General features: G+C 46.8%; 1 protein-coding gene across 4 annotated transcripts in view; it reads right to left on the bottom strand.

Moving 5' to 3' along the window:
* The window catches only part of EPS8L2 (EPS8 signaling adaptor L2), a 108,433-nt gene extending 91,826 nt beyond the window's left edge, over positions 1-16,607 (bottom strand). For 2 of the 4 annotated variants that reach the window (XM_074954768.1, XM_074954766.1), the window contains exon 1: positions 16,302-16,601. The gene's annotated coding sequence lies outside the window, so the exon portion shown is untranslated. Of the gene's footprint in view, positions 1-16,301 lie in introns of all 4 variants that reach the window. The other 2 variants (XM_074954767.1, XM_074954769.1) reach the window with 2 other exon arrangements.
* Between the last annotated feature and the right edge of the window lie 948 nt (positions 16,608-17,555).

The following is a 17,555-nucleotide window of genomic DNA, read 5'->3' as shown; positions in this document are numbered from 1 at the left end:
GGTGCCCCCTTGTGAGCCCAGGGGCCTGATTTGAGTCTGAGCCCCTACATTCCAGCTGAAGTCAATGGGAGCTGTGAGTGCTCTGAAAATCAGGCCCTAGGTGCCTCAAGATGGGGACCCCAAAATGGAGATGCCCAAAATCAGGGGAGCCTTTTGGGAATGCAGGCACAGGTAAATAAATGGGCATTGTATAGAAAAGCTCATACAATCTTTTAAAAAGACCCAAATCAAAAGTGTCAGAAGGGCGGGTCTGTAATATGAGTCATTGATATGGAAAAACAGCTCCAGATTCCCCAGGCTCCCTGGGAATGGCTCAGTGCCTGTGTTTGCGGAGACTTCTGTAGCTTTTTCCTCTTGCCCAAAGCCTTGAAATGTTGGCTGGTTTTGGTTTTCCGCTCTCCCATTCTGCAGTCAGTAAAACCTGCCACCTTGCCCTATAATTAGCACAGAGTCCACAACAGATGGGAACAGACCAAGAGACTCTGGAAACATTTCTAATCTCAGCAGCAAGTCTGACTCAGGTGGCTGGGAGAAAGCGAGGGCCTGATTCAAAGCCCATCCAAGTCAGTGGGAATCTTTCCATTGACTTTACTGGGCTTTGGATCCTGACCCCTTAGCGCCAGATAGGGCAGATGCTTGCTTAGGAGGTGCATTGGTGACTTCAGAGTGAAATGCTCTCAGATCCGAATAGCACAAATGGGAATATTTCTCCCTCCTCCATTCCTGACTCAGGACCATGAATCCAGTACAGTTAGTGTATAATGCCAGGTTGGAAAGAGTGAACTAAGGGCTGGCTCATCGGAGAAGTCAGTGGGAGTGGAAGTAGTCTCAATGGGAGCAGCATCTGACCTGAAGTCTCAAGATGAAAAGAATCCTATACCCCCCCCTTTTTTTTCCTCTGGTGCACCTTGTGTTTACATTATAAATCAGAGACTGGGCCAATCAAAATAGGGAATTATATTGCATGGGAAGCTTGGCCAATCAATATAGGGAATGGCTGTGCGCGTGAGACTCGTATTCTAATGAGTAGAGCACTGTCTACCTCCTGAGTAGCAAGAAAAACTCCAGAGGAACATAATGTTCTACTCCAGCCAAACTCCTAACATGGCACTGAATGAGGGGCTCTGTGTCTATGCAAAGTGTGGAGGGTGTCTGTATGAATGGCAGCGTGTCCATTTCTCCTGGCTGAGCGCTCGCATTTGAAGAGCTTTTCCTCACACGCACACCTCCCCCAGGAGCCAGAACTGCATCACATTTGCCTTCTGCAAGCTAGGAGGCACTTGACTTCTGAAGCAGCCAGTGGCATGTATGTGCTGGTGTGGCCTAGAGGCTGGAGTGGAAGACAGAATGTCAGGACTCCCAGCTCTGTCACTGACTCACTGTATAACATTGGGTAAGTTGCTTGAAGGCTCTATGCCTCCATTTTAAGAAAAGGGTACAGTATACTGATCTACCTAATAGTGGGGGCTGTGAGCCTTTGTAAAGGAATGTTCAAGAGCTCAGATCCTCGCTTGAAACGGGGTGGAATATACCCACGATGCATTGTTATTTAATGCCCCAAACTACACTATTTAAGCACATCAATCAGAAAATGCAAAACCTTGCTTCCTTCAGCAGCTTTACTCTCAGGCAGGCTGCACATCAGTGAGAATACTTGTCATTTAAAAGCCCACACTCGCTGCACAGTGACATGACAGATCACAGTTCTTTTCTTATACTGAGAGTAATAACTGTTACCGCAGCTATAACATATGGTAGCCAGGTCAGTGATTGGCTTCTTAGTGACGGTTATTTTAAGCTAATCATTTACCTGCATAAATATTGAATTAAAACCACTATTTAACACACGTGCTGGGTGGCCAAGTTAACATGTTAACACAATACAGTAATCTCTAGCTTGCCCTTAAGAGAGATTCCCTTGTTTATAAGATACCTCTGGCCCTCCACACCAATTTGTTATCTGATTTCATAAGTGACCCATAAAGCTGCTCTTAATAGAGCTGGCAGGCAAATGCACTGCAGCGTTCTGCTTCCCAGCAAAGGCCCTGTCAACACTAGGACCACGGTAGCACTGACAGCTGTACTTCACTGTGGTCACTAGCATTATTATGATACCAGTCTGAACAAGGCTAAAATGTTTCAAGAAAGAAGACCTGCCATAATGGCTTGCTTCACACCACCCAGCAGGAAATGCTGAGGTGTGTTCCTCTTTAAGAGCCTTTCTCAGCCTCTGCAGCCCCCGGCCCACCGCCCATGAGCTGATTTAGTGAAGGGATTGAGGTCAGTGAGCTGTGTGTGACTGGGAGGCTGTTGTAATTCTTTTCCACCAGCTCCACCTGAGAGATTGGCTGCTAAGAGTGTTTTTGACACTCCCCCAAAGGTGGATGTTAAAGCTGGACTCACTTGCCTGGCTGATATTCAGGCTTGCAAAGGGATAAAGTCACTCCATCAAAGACTGAAACCAGGGCTTTACACCCGTTGGTTAACAGAAGAATGCCCTCTGCAAGGAGGGGCAATAAATGCAAGGCATGGGGCTTAGCATTAAGAATTTACAAGTGCCTGCTGGCTAGCCTGCCTCCCAAAGGGGGATGGACTCTCTGGACCAGGTTCAGTGCTGATTCACATGCCCTGATTGATATCAATGGGACTGCAGCTGGGTGCAAATCCAGATTGGTGAATCTGACCCCTCCCACTTCAGGAGATGTTCTCCATTTCTTAGGGTCCCTTTCCTGTTAAACTGCTGGCTTCTTCATTCTGTTGAGTCAAGAAGCCTCTGTCAGGCTCCCTTAATGCCCTGAGAGAAATAAAGCTGCAAATATTCCTGTGTCTGACCCCACAGGTGAGTAGCTGCGTCACTTGCCCTGGAGTCACTCTCCTCCCCTTTCCAGGGGGCCTGAAGCAGTTCACAGATGCCTTCAGTTGGGATAAACTGTTGCATCAGTAAATTCCATTGACAACTGTGGGAATTTTGAGGGTTTTTTTGCTGGGCGATGGAGGATTTAGACGTTTCATCTGCTGAAATCGTGTCTGACACTTTAGGGCTTTTTTCAGTCTGTAAACTAACTACTGCTGCTTTCGTCTCCCTCTCCTCCTGCTTGGTTTCTATTTCTTACTCATGTCCTGTCTGTATATTTTTGGACACTTGCTAACAATTCACTTTGGGCTGAAACTTGGCACTTAGGAACTCAGCCGGGAGTGTCCCTATAAAACAAACAGATATTGTTTGAGCCGGTCTGGTGGCAGCACAATGACGTGGGGGGAGGGCGTGAGTCTCCAGCCCTAGGCCTGGCAGGGGCTGGGAGTGCTACTGAAGCAGCCCATTCAGCCCCTGGACAATATGTGGAGTGGCACTGATAGGCTCTGGAAACCCTACTCCCCAGAACCCTTCTGGGGATCAGTAGACTTGGGAGCCATCCATGGCTTGGGCTTCTATTTGACAGTAGTGAGTTGGAGGAAGTCTTGAACAGAGGGCTTGCTGGGGCTGATCAACAGTATGCCACGCCCCGCGTGTACCTGGAGGGTAGTGTGGCTCTGAATGATGTGGCATTTCTGTAAGGTGATATCCCTGCAGCTGCTCCTCCTGTGTGCCCGACACACTTCTGCTGTTAATATTTCATGCCCCGCTGCACAATAGGTGCCTATGACAGCCAGCTCCATTTACAGCTGCAGCCAGAGAGAATGAATGGATTTTTGTTTGGAGTGGTGTTAGGTTTCCTCACCCCTTGTGGTCAGAGTTGTCCTATGGGGGTAGATGGCTCTGCAAGGAGTAGGGGAGCTGATCTGGCCAGACTGATTTGGCTGGCAGGATCAAAAGGCAGTGGGAGTCTGTTGGATGTAGATTGCATCCTGTAAACAAATATCAGTGTGTCTATGGGCCAAATTAGCAGCTGGCATAATTCCACAGACCTAATCCATTGACTTCTCCGCTGATGTAATTCCACTGAACTTGGCCCTGAGCATCCACAGGGGAAGAAAGTCCCAGTGTTCATGCTTGACTGTGTGGTAGATATGTGCGGGGATCCCAGTCAACATAGGAGCATAAGAATTACCATATTGGATCAGACATGTGGTCCATCTAGTTCACTATCCTGTCTCTGACAGTAGTCCGCAGTAGACGGTGCAGGAAACTCCATAATAGGCAGAAGTAGTATAAACCCTCAGGAAGGTCTCTCCTTAATCCCTAATGGTTAGAGATTGGTTTAAACCCTGCAGCATGGGGTTCAGCATGGGGTTCTGTTAGCACTAACTATTATAACTTTGTGTTATCCATGTAAATGTCCAATCTCTCTTTGAATGGTGCTAAATTCTTGGCCTCAACAGCAAGCTAAACTGCACTGCCCATTTTACTGTACAAATACATGTCTTTCACTGCATTTGTACATCAGTTTTCTGTATTCCAGCACCTTCTTTACTATGTCCTTTTGTGCACTTTTTGCCTGATTCTCTGTTGCTTTACACCAGTACAAAGGGGGTATACGATGCTATTAAGTCAAAATAAAACTGTACTGAATCTAGATCTTCTGAGTTCCAGTCTTAATCACACCACCATCATTCCTCTTGGGTTTTGTAAGGAGTCTCTACAAATATTGCTGGCGGCAGAACCCAGTAATCTGGCTCTGTGGTCATGACTCAAGCTGGTCGAAACTCAGAATTTCCATTCTGCAGGAAACTTTTTGAAATTTGTTTTTATTCCGAAATTAAATGACGGCAAAAAAAATCTCGCCAAATGCAGTTTTCGAAAAGCTGTCATTTTGGATCAATTAAAATGTTCCATTTCGATCAAATCAGAAAGTTGTGTTCCGCTTTCAACAGGTTTTATTTTTTTAATTTGTAATATCAATTTTTAAATGAAGAGTCGTTTTGAAACAAAAATCAAAATATTCCATTCTGTTAACGTCAAAAGGGAACGTTTTGACCTTAGCAAAATGCTTTTTTTGTTGTTCGGTTTCTTTTCTTAACAAAATTTTGTCACATACCTGTTTTCATGAAAACTTTCAATTTTGACAAAATGGAATTTGTCAGTGGAAAGCTTGTGGCCATCTCTACTCATGACGTCCTCTTCCAAGTGAGAGCTCCAGGAATAACAACCTTTGTTTGTTTGCAAACAAAGGAATAAGGGCAACAGACTGACTGACTGAAAATGACTAAGTGAAGGTTTTGGTTTTCAAAGTGCCTTGGAAGAAGAGTGCTGGCTTTCAGTCAGGTGAGCCCTATTTTATTTCATTGAAGTCATTTTATTTCTTCAGTCGCCACTTCCAGCTATTGATAAAGAAACACCATCTGCCAAAGGCGCAAACACAGAGGCATTGTGGTACCAGCCAGCTATGTCTGAATCATAGATCATCCCTATATGGTTCTTGTTCCTGTCTCTCTGATGACAGGAGTTGGGATTACAACCAGTATGTGGAACAGGGATCCCATTTTCTGAAATCCTGAATTACCTTTAAATGCTTCAATATAGCTCTACAAGGGTTGCCCTCAACTATTGCAGCCTGCCATAGCACTGTGCCACATCTCTGTTAATATACAAGGTGCATATACTCAATAGACATGATGGTGGAGACCTAGTTCAGTTTGCCATTTGAAAAGGTGCTAAGGCAAGAAGAATGGGTCAGGGGTTCAGTTCAGTTCAGAAGTCCACCACAGACTTCTTAATGTGACCTTAGGCAAGTCACTTAGCCACTCTGCCTCAGTTGCCATCTGTAAAATGGAGATAATGCAACTTCCCTACCTCACAGGGTTATTGTGAGGATAATTACATTAAAGATTGTGAGGTGCTTGGATATTATGGTAATGTGGGCCACACCTGGAGGGGGAGATGGTGGGTCCAAGACACACAGTTTGAATCTGGATCTCAACACTCCCAAAACCAAAGTGTGTCAGAGATTGGGCTGAACCCTAATCCCAGATTCCAGTACTGGCTGATGCATTGCCTGCCTTTGTTCCAAGCTTATTGTATGGTTCTGCAGGTAGTTTCTGGCCACATTTTAGTATTTGGCTCATTCTGTTAAGGAGAGTTTTCAGAGATGTGGTTTATGTTCACATCAAATGTCACCATAAGCTGGAATGATGTTCTAATGAGACCCCCATTTAGTTCACATTTGAATTTGAACTTTGCAATCTGGTCTGCTTAAAAGACAGGCTAAAGCTCTGAATTCTCTCTAGTAGCTTGAATCTAGTGTGCAGTGGAATGATTGGCATTTTAGTCGGCACTAAGGACTAGACCCTGGACGTACACAGCTAAGAGCATGAGCCTCTACAATTAGAGCTAAAGCAGAACTAGTTCCTCTAGCTAGGAGCTGTCAGAAACATATCCTCTGTGGATCAGACACACGGGGATGTACAACACGTGCCGCACGGTGAGTTACACAGTAACCAGAATGATCCCCCCCAAGAGACGTTCCAAATGAAGTCTGTTCGCTTTGCCCTTTGTTTCATTTCCAATGGAAGAAAGTGTGTCGCTGGATTTGTCCAGGCAGCTTAAAAGGGCCATTTCTAATCTTAATGATGCAGAAGCATTTTAACAACCTCAGCACAAATAATTAACCTGGCACAAGGGAAAAAAAAGCTGTCATTGTATTTGAGCTCTGGACCCATGTTGGGGATCTTGTTCTGGGTCACAGAACATCAGCCATGTGATTTCTCCTGGCTCCTTATCGGAGCTCTTGTTCTAGGGCCAAACAGCAGAAGTTGTGGCAGGTGCCTGCTGCAACATGCCAGCTGGCAGAGGAGGAACCCAGCGGAGTAGTCAATGGTGCTGAGAAGGGAAGGGGTGGAAAAGTCATCTGTGCAGCACAAATACTACCTCACAGATGTAGGATGCACTGAACCCATCAGGCCTTTACCAGTTTCCCCCAAGTTGTCTCCTCTGAGCTTCCAGGTCTCTTGTATGTCTGTGCAGAGGCTTGTCCCTGATTTCCAGCCCCGAAGGGTGTCACAGGTAAAGCTTTTGCCTGTGGGCACAAAGGAGGAGCACCCTTGTTCGACACCCTTGTTCCCTGCCCACCTGTCCCCTGGGAACGAGCACGAGGGGATCAGGACTGGTGCTCATCTAACGGAAAGGCACTTTTAAAACCATGCAGGGGACCAGGGTGAGCACGATTGATCTCTGTGAGCTCCTGGCAACGCCAGGGGAGAGCCTGGCAACAGAGACACCTGTTAGCCTCAGACTGATGGGCTCCTGGAGCTGAAGGGAGAGTTAGTGGTGGCTGTTTTAAGGGCACAGTAACCTTGGCCAGTTAATATAGCCTGTGCAGCCTGAGGCTAAATAGCAGTGGAGAATCTGGCTCAGTGAGAACTGTCAGGTGGTGGAATGGCCTCCCAAGGGAAGAGGCAGAAACATGGGGCACTTCAGAGTAGACAGTACAAAGCCCTTCAGGGCAGGGACTGATTCATGTAGATTTTCCAGACTGCAATTAAACTCACCCTACGTTCTCTTTGATTGAATAGTAATCAGGACCACTGTTCTTCTGCACCCCATCTGCTGGCTAAGGGGAGCTGTTAATAAGGACACACAGCCATGGAGAGCTGCCTGTACACGTTTTTAGTGCTCCATTTTCTAGATCACTGTTTTGGCCATCTCCAGCTCGGATGACAAGTTATTCACTTTGATTTAATTACTTATTAAAATGTGAACACCCACAGTCACATGGACATGCAGCAGGAAAAGGGTCCTCCCAATCTATCCCACATGTGACAGGATCACCAAATCAGCTGGGCACTCCCAAGGTATCATATGCACACACTGGCAAGCGATAGCTATGATCACAACACAAGTGCATTTTGGTCTCTCTATCCTGCTGAATCTGTTCCTGCCCAGTTTTAATTCTCTTGAGTCTCAGCTGGCTGGGTTGCTGCTTATTGCAGCTAATTAAGGTTTTTTGTTTTTGTTTGCTTTTGTTTTTTTAAAAGCAGCTGTGACCGGCAGCAGTAATTAACCTTTGGATGTTTTCTTCAGCGTTCAGCCCCAACTGAGATTGGTCAGTGAACTGAAATCAGTGCCCTGAGCCTTTTGTGACATGTTTACTCTTCCCTCCTCATCTCCAGGGCAAAAAAACACTTTATTCACATTCCTCACATGCCAGCCTACTTCAGGTTTAATTTGAATCACAAGGGGTGCCTGGGACTCCAAGATACTGCCTGATTACAGCAAATCTGGATCTGGATACCAGCCCCGACTCTCCTCTCACTAGCACTGGTTTTGCACAGATATAAAACTATAAGGCCAGATCTTCAGCTGGCATCAGTTGGTGCAGTTCCATGGGAGCCATGCTGAGGCTCTGATGCATAGATTTCAACGAATTACTCCTGGTTTATATCACAGTGAAAGAGAGGGGATCAGGCCTGCTGATTACACCCCCCATGAAATTTTGGAGGTGTGCTGATACGGGATTTTCAATCAGCCCGTTATAGAAACAGGGACCATCCAGTTGTGGGTCTGGATTTGGGGACAGATTTCAAACCCTCCTTGAAGTCAATGGAACTACTCACACACTAAAAGTTTGAACATGCTTCAGTGCTTTTCTGGATCAAGGCCTAATTCCCCAGGCAACCACACTGACATCTATGGACCTGATTTGAATCTCACACTGGTGTAAATCTGGATCAACTCCACTGAAGTCCATGTAACTGAGATCAGAATTTGGCTCTTTGGAGTTGCATTGGGGGTAAATCAGCATAGACCGTGGCCCACAATATTGATCAGAGAGTCCTTGACTACGCTAAGCACCAGCATCCACCATCAGTATGTGAATTCCTTAGTTCCATCAGGTTAGGATCAGAAATATTAAAGTGAGGCCGTGAAGGGATCCCAGAGAAGTCCCACTTGCAGCAATGATCAAGCAGGTAGCGAATACAGTAACTTCTTGCTTAATGTTGTAGTTATGAACCCTGAAAAATGTGACTTAAAGCGAAACAATGTTAAGTGAATCCAATTTCCTCATAAGAATTAATGTAAATGAGGGGGGTAGGTTCCAGGGAAATTTTTTTCACCAGACAAAAGACCATATTATGTAAATATATGTATACACAGTATAAGTTTTAAACAAAAATTTAATATTGTACACAGCAATGATGACTGTGATGCTTGGCTGAGGTGGTGGAGTCGGAGGGTGGGATATTTCCCAGGGAATGCCTTACTGCTAAATGATGAACTAGAACTCAGCAGAGCCCTCAAGGGTTAACACATTGTTGTTAATGTAGCCTCACACTCTACAAGGCAGCACAAATGGAGGGAGGGGAGACAGCATGGCAGACAGAGGAACACACCCTGTGTGAGAGAGATGCGCATTGCCCCTTTAAGTACGCTAACCGCACTCTAAGTACATTGCCTTTTTAAGTAAATCAGGAAGTTGAGTCAGCAGCTGCTGCCTGTAAGCTCCCTCCTCCTGAGCCCTGTTATGTCCCCTTCTCCCCTCCCTCCCTCCCTCCCCGCTCTATGGAGATAGGGTAAGCAGGTGGCAGGAGCAGGGGGACACCCTGATATTAGCCCCTCTCTTACCCCACCCCAGCCCGCACCGCAAGCAGGAGGCTCCCGGGAGCAGCTCCAAGGCAGAGGGCAGGAGCAGCACATGGCCGTGGGGGGAGGGACAGCTGAACTGCCAGCAATTGATAGCCTGCTGGGCGGCTGCCACACAGGGAACTTAGGGGAGCGGGGAGCTGACGGGGGGGCTGCCGGCCCACCCTGGTTCCAAGCCCCCACCACTAGCTCCAATGGGCTGCTCTTCCTGCAAGCAGTGGACAAGGCAGGCGGCTGCCAAACAACGTTATAAGGGAACATTGCGCAACTTTAAACAAGCATGTTCCTGAATTGATCAGCAACATAACAACGAAACAAGATTAACCGGGACGACTTTAAGTGAGGAGTTACTGTAGTCTGATGGGTTTCAGAGTAGCAGCTGTTTTAGTCTGTATCCGCAAAAAAAAAAAAAAAAAAAAAGAGGAGGACTTGTGGCACCTTAGAGACGAACAAATTTATTTGAGCATAAGCTTTCGTGAGCTACAGCTCACTTCAAGAAAATCCACTCATGAAGTCAGTAGAGTTGGGCTGATGAGGCAGGATCCAGATTGTTTCGGACATTGTTTGGGTTGAAGGCTGACTTGAGGAAGAGTTAAGGTTTGGTGTCACTAACCCAGAAACCCTGTGAGATCAATTATTTGTGTGAGAGTTCTCCCACCTAGGGCAAAAGATTCACGATAGCAGGAGCTGTCAGGAGATTTAAGCTGCATCTGAATGGGATCATTACAGTGGCTCTGGCTTTGGATCTAAACAAGAGCCAAAACCACTGGGGCACATTTGGATGCTGGGCTCTCACTCCAAACCTCCTATCACCCAACTTCCATAAAATTCAAAGAGGTTCCAGCTTTGGCCCGTGTCAATCGTTCAGAAACACAGCACTTTTGTTCCTTATACCAATGAAAACCATTGTAATGATTGTCTGAGTTGTAACATAGTCCTTGCTACAAGGTGTGACTCAGGGACTCTTACACTTATAGGCTCCAAGACCATTCCCATTCAGCTATCCTTGGCAAAAGGAAGGTTGTTTGGGGTAGGATGTAAACTGTGCTGGTTATGGGGAGTGTTGGTCTGGAGGACTGTGCCTTTCCGTTAGTGCCTTTCTTCCTATGGAGTGTATTTCTCTTTCAGAGTTACACAGCGCTGGTGAATTTCACTGCTGGATGGATGGTACTTTGGTTTACTGCCATGCAAATAGACTGCACTTTACCCCTTGCGGGATATAAATCTGGACAATTTGAGACTGATAAGGCAATAAACAACCAAGAAAAAGAAAACGGGAAGAAATAATTCAGAGAAAATAAAATAGACTGTTTTGAGCTGATAACAGAATTAGGATCCAGAATGAAGGAGAAATTTGCTGTCTCCCTTGAGAATTTGCATTGAAAGAACAAATCCAAATGAAGCTTGTAATATTCTTATTAGTGCCATATCCAGCTGGGTGCATTTTTCATTAGCTCTAGTGGGAGTTGCACTCTTATGCAAAGGCTGTAATTGGTCCCTGTAGTTTAAAATCCAGATCTTCCGCTGTGTCAAAGCAGCTGTAAGCTGCTCCACCAGGGCAAAGCTGCCCTAAAGCCTCTTTAACTGGCCACAGAAGGATTCCACCCCCTGCAAGATAGGAGAAATCTTGCCAACTCCTCCATGCAGCCCTCGTGGGGAGATGGTTGGGAAAAAGGACCCCTTCACCCTTAATGATCCCTAGTTGCCATAACAACAGCTGTTGTAATTCACACCTGCGGGCCAGTGCAGAACAGCGCCCCCCCCCCCCTTTGCACCTCTCCTCCTAACATATGCCAAGGGCTGGATCCTAAGGAATCCAGGGTTAGATGCACTACTCTAATACATGGTTTAAGCAAACGTAGGGTCAAGACAGTTTGCCTGGCTGCTATGGAGAGCAGAGCTGCTCCCAGAGACAGACCGAGCATGTGGCAGGCAGCCCCCAGCATTCGAAGCAGGGAGGCTGAGAGCTGCAGCAAAGAAGTCATTATTTTTCTTTTTCAGCCAGTGAGAAGGCGGGAGGAGTGGAAGCAGCGGGAGTTGAGTGACCCCATTTTCACAGTGGAAAGCCCCAGCCCGCTGTAGCTGGTGTGGGGGCAGGGCATGGTTCTGGTGAGGCGTCCGGAAAGCGCAGGCAGGAGGATTTTGGCAGCGCTGTAGCTGGGGCAGGCAGGGAGTTTGCTAGAGTGCCTCAGAGAGGACAGCATGATAAGTCTGCTTGCAGGGCATCCTGGAGATACAGATGCACTCAGCTTGCCAGCGGTCAATTTCACTGGCTTAACTAGCTAGAGGCTCCGCCACACAAGTATGTAAGTGTTTGAAACAACTGGGACAAAACACCTCTCGTAGAATAACCAGGATATCTGGACAAGCCTGAAAGTGAGGGCCACTCCCAGCTCTCAGGGATACATCGTCCACCTGTGTGGGAGACCAATAGGACCTGATCTCAAGCCCATGGAAGTCAAATGGAGTCTTTCCATGTGGAAGCAACAGGAGCCTGCCGGTGGGAGGAGCAGACCGAGGAAACTGCTGTCCCTAACCAAGAACTGTATTTCCTCTGAAAACATCTGGTGAGGAGAGCATCGCAGGATGAGCAGCCTCCTTTGCCTCAGGAAATACACCCATTGCTCTTTCTAGGTGACTTTTGCTAGCAGGGTGTTCACATGGCTGGTGTGGACAGGAACAGTTTTTCTGAGACTCATGGTATGGAATAGTGACCCCTTACCCTGTAGTCCAGAGCATGGTTTATAACGAGGTTGTTAGAAAAAATATTCCCATCCCCACAAGCTAAGGAAATTTCACTAGAGCCCTGCTAGGAACGAGCCTGTTTCTGCAGTGGTGTTGTGAGCACGGATGAGCTGTAGCATGGATGGAGCCTAAGTGCATTCATTGGGAAATCATTGTGCAACCAAAACTAACTGTGTGAGGCTTCCAAATTGTTGCGCTACATGGACACTTTCAGGGCAGATTATTTCTCTTTTTTAGTTGTGATTCCTACTCATTTATCCAGATTACCTGGGGAAGAAAACGGGTCATCTTATCCTCGGCATCATGCGTTTCATCAAAAGAGGATTACAAATCACTCTGCCACCGAAGAACTGCATAATGTGAATGGAAACCTTTTGCTTCCCTTCAAAGGGAAAAGCTTTCCATTTGCATACAAACCTGCCTAGCAAAAGGGGCCTTTTCTGTGCAATATCGGGGCAATCAGAGTTGCATGCATTACCGGCTGCCTAAGGTGCTCCAGTTGAAAGTTAAACTCCCTGTTTGTAGTGACCAGCTGTTTTAGGGATTGGTAATAGGATACATTTGCCCTAAGATTGTCTGTTCAAATCCAGTGCAGGTAGGGTGAATTGTTGTCACCCCCTTAAAGGTATATGAAAGACACATGAAATGTCTCAGTCCAGTTTACAGTGAACAAGTGTCCACCCTACCACCACTGACCCTAAAATGCATCTCGACAGAAAGGCCAATGATTGAATGGGTCTGGAGACTCAAACTCCCCTCTATCCTCTAGCAGTGGCACCTCCCAGAGGTAAGATAAATAGACCACATGGTCATGTGGGTAGGGCACTGGACTGGGAGTCAGGAGCCAAAGTTTGTTCCCAGCTTGGCCTCGGGTTGCGTAAGGTCTAGCTCATTCTTGGCTGGGGTCCAGAGTCCCTGCTGTAATATAGGTGGGGTAGTGTTTGGAAACTTCCACTACCTATTCTGTGGCTAGAGAATTTCAGATTAGCAGTAGCATAATCACATGCATGTTGTTTATGAAAGCTCTTCAATAAGGCTTCTTATGACAGATGAGTACAATGGGAGAGGAAGAAAGAGGTATCGCAGAGATCAGGTGAGAGGTTTTGAAGGACCTTAGATAGCAAAGTGCCCACATTACTAGCTATCTAATGTTGAACATAGGTCAAACGAGACCTGATGTGGATACCTTGGCAAAGGAGTGATGTTGCAGTGCCATTGTGACATCATTCCAGGAGGAACAGTTGCAAAGGTTGGGCCATTTGGGTGTGTTTTATTGCGGGATGGGAAATAATCCCTGGCTGTGATGTTATTCCAGGAAGTCCATGGTCTTTCAAAGGCACAGCCTCTGGGGACTGTCTCTCAGAGAGGATGTTTGGAAGGCTTGCAGGTTTGTGTATATTTGGGTAGAATCAGCAGGTAGTGGGGTAGCTTTATTACAGATCACGCTGAAATTATAAATTTATGCAAGGTGTGGGTCAGGGCAGAATTTGGCCCTGTGCTAGGAGAAAATGGTTGTCATCAAAACCACTTAACCTTCCCAGAATCAGCATTCACGAAAGAGAGAGAGAGACTTATGTGGGGGAGAGAGGGAGCAGGGAGAGAGAGAAAGGAAGAGGGACAGACAGGAGGACATAGCTGAGGGATCCAGCCCTAAAAGAATCATCCAGGCAATAATTCTGTCAGATTACACTTGCACTCCCCTCTCTCCCTCCCACACACACATTCCAATGTGGGATTTTTTTCATGCCCCAGAATAGTTAATTGATCACATGTGGTGCTCTGAGTTGTTGTTTCCTATGGACATTCCTCAACCCCATCTCCACACACACTGGCAATACATAGATATATTTCACTTTTTCCTTAATCTGACAAAACCTCTGGAATATTTTTGGGAGCATTTGGGGCTTTTAGAACTGTGGGGCCTCTTAAATTTCCCACATCCCTAATAAGGAACCTGAACAGTCACAAGCCTATCTAAAGGGCACTCACCTTTGCAATGCACAAAGGAAAGTGATCTGTCCGATCCAGGGGTCAGATCCTCAGATGGAGCAAATTGGCATAACTCAATTTGCTACCACAGCTGACTTATACCCATAGCAGATTCTGCCTAATCTGTTCCTTTAGCATGGGTTCAGCTTTCGAGTACTATACTACAAAACCTAATGATCAGAGCTTTAATATGTCAGACAAATAATCATGCACCTGCATTAAGCAGCACCTGGCACTAGCAAGGAAACCCTCATCCCAAGCAATCACTTTAAAGTTTGTACAGTGCCTAGTGCATTGGGGGGCAGGTCCCTGACTGGGGCTCCTAGGCCCTACCACTATACAAATAATAATTAATGTGAAAGTATCCCCATGTGGTTTCCAGTGCAGTTTGGTTCCACTTTATCATAAAGACCAACCTATACTAGGCAACCAGTTTTGGACACCAGCTGAGGATCAGGATCAGGTCTGACCGCAAATCTAGGATGGTAAATAAATAATTTATATTACTCTAAATGCCTCTTGTTTAAATGAGAACATTATGCCGCCCGGTGTGACAGTTTCTACTGCATTTATTTGCATTTCCATAGCAAAGTCTGTGGCTTTCAATCTCCCTTTTTACGACAGAGCCTTTTAAAAGGCCTATACCTCCAAAGAGCTTAGCTATCAGGGTCTCTTTTTCTACTGAGCCATTCTTTTCTGTGCCCAAGCAAATCACTTGATTACACAACTAAAGGGAACCTTGGACACATAACTGCAAGCTTTGAATTCTTGGAGCCCATATTAGCTGTCTTTTGTTTGGCACCAAGAAGGCTCCCAGATAGCTTCTCAGGTGGTCGACAGCCGTGTAGCTCCATTGACTTCTAGGCAGGTAGGACAGTTTACACCAGTCGAGGAGCTGGCCCTCTCACTGCAATTGCTTTCCCTGACATGGAAACTGGCCTCACTGCAGGGCAAACCCTGCAGGGGCAGCTCAGTGACTGCAACAGGCCTTTTGAATGAGCAAGAACTGAAGGATCTGGCCCTGTTTAATCTTCCAGACAGTTCTTGGAGCATTGTCAAAACAGCCCAACAGAGGCAGAATCAAACGGAATGGCCCTAATTATAGGAGACGTAGCATCATATTTTACTGCCTGATTGTTTCACAATATGAGGAATAGCATCAGAGGGGTAGCTGTGTTAGTCTGGATCTGTAAAAGCGGCAAAGAGTCCTGTGGCACCTTATAGACTAACAGACGTATTGGAGCATGAGCTTTCGTGGGTGAATATCCCCTTTGTCGGATGCACGCATACATTCACCCACGAAAGCTCATGCTCCAATAGGTCTGTTAGTCTAAAAGGTGCCACAGGACTCTTTGCCAATATGAGGAATAATTCCCAGAGTTTAAAAATACCATCAGTCAACACTTCAAAGAAATCTAGTCTCGCCAAATGTCCCCCTGAGGAATTTGCTCCAGTATTTAACATCCAAATAAGCAAAAGGGGGAAGCATACAGACAATGTCTCTTGCTACAGGTATAAAATGAAAGATTTCAGGGAGTCTGCACAGTCATGGGTGAGCTCTGCAGCTCAGAAATTACTCCCACTAGATTTTTAAGTACGGTCTAAACTTGTGTGCTGTGGGATGACCCAGCAAACCAGCAAGTCAGAAAGGATCCAGATTTGAAACAGGAGAAATTCCTTCCAACTTCTCCAGAGAGGAGGAAACCCCAATGTTTGTTTGCAAACAAACAGAGCTGACATAAAAATACAAACTTCAGACTTCATTAAAAAGCCTCTTCTCTGCCAAACGGCTGTTCCCTGCCAAGAAAGTGCCACCTACTGGAGGTAGGACACTGGGTAGGAAAGGGAGAGAAAAGGAAAACACTCTGAAAATTGCTGCTTTTTCCTTCTTTAGAGAAATCCCTCTCTTTAACGTCTCCCAGCACTAAATTCTTACCACCCTTCTCCACACCAAACGCACACACTTCCCCAGCTGCATGGCCCCGTTCTCTGAAGTAGGCACATGTCACAGAGAATAATGGACTGTGGAGAACTAAGAGGTGAGACTTACCAGTGCTGAGAAGCCTCTGCTGTTTGTTTCCTGGTCTCTATTTCCTCTCCCAGTTAGCTGTGCCCTGTTAGGGAAGTCCTGCTGCCATTCTCAGTACACCAGGTGTCCCTGTGCTTTTCCCTCAGCAAATTGCTTTGGCTGATGTGAATACAGCCCCAGTGTCCCAGAGGCTTTTAGCTGAATAGTTTAACGGAGAGGGAGGGAGGGGGGAACCCACCTAATATTCCAGGGTGGCTCCTTTTTATATTCGCTCTGCCCTGTCTTCCACTTCAGTCTCCCCAGTGTCTCTGAGAGCAGGTGACAGGCGGCTGGGTAGTGGAGGAACAGCATGGGGAGGGGAGGGCTGGGAGGCAGGGAGAGGTGGAGCCACAACCAGACAACAGGTTACTGTGTAACTAGGAGCTCGAGGCCCTGGCTGTCAGGCGGCATCCCTGGAGCTGCCTGCAGTGCTGGGCGCCTCTGCTGACACAGGCGGGGGAGCAGAGCTTCATGCTGCCTGGGCTAAGGGCAGGGAGGGCTCTGAGGCGGGCGTTATTTCTGTTTTCTGTCATCTGGGAAGATTTGGGCAGCAGGGGCGGGAGAGAACGAGGAGGGAAAATTACTGACCTGGCTGTTCGGGGGCGGAGAACAGGGCGTCTTTTGTGAAGCAGGAGCCACCTCTCCCAAGCTTTCCATTGGCTCACAGGCTCACTCTGTCTCCCTAGGTGTTTTTTCCTGCTTGGGTAATTAAGGGCCTCCCTGTCTTGGCATCTTCAATGTGGAAATTCACCGTGAGGCAGAGGATGTGGACAAATAGCCTCTGTCTTGGGCAAATGCACACAGGGCCTGATGCGAAGCCTATTGAAGTCATGGAGTAGATATGAAGTGCAGGGGAGGAATTCCCGGTGTTACACTAGTTTTGTGCATTGAAATCAATGGATTTACACGGGCGGCTTGGGCTCCCAGTCGCTGTGCCAGCTTCACGGCTGGGGTAGTGTCCCATACAAGATGAACAAGCACTAGTAATAGCCCCTCTTCCTGAGCATACGGGAGCCAGCAGGGGCCTGATCCCAGTCCTGGCACACCTCTCTCAAACCACCTAGAGGCACATTCTGCTCTCACTTTTGCATTTGCTCTGGCATAACTAACTTCAGCGGAGTTACTGCAGATTTACACCTGTGTAAATGAGAGTGGGATCGGGCCCCCATTGAGTTCAGCGGGAATTTTGGGTGAACAAGGAATGCCAGATCAGGCCAGGAGAGAGTTTTCGGAGGC

The sequence above is a fragment of the Natator depressus genome, chromosome 6 (assembly GCF_965152275.1).
Source record: "Natator depressus isolate rNatDep1 chromosome 6, rNatDep2.hap1, whole genome shotgun sequence".
NCBI classification, from domain to species: Eukaryota; Metazoa; Chordata; order Testudines; family Cheloniidae; genus Natator; species Natator depressus.
The sequence above is the reverse complement of the archived record's forward strand: the minus strand, read 5'-3'. Positions and strand labels throughout refer to the sequence as shown.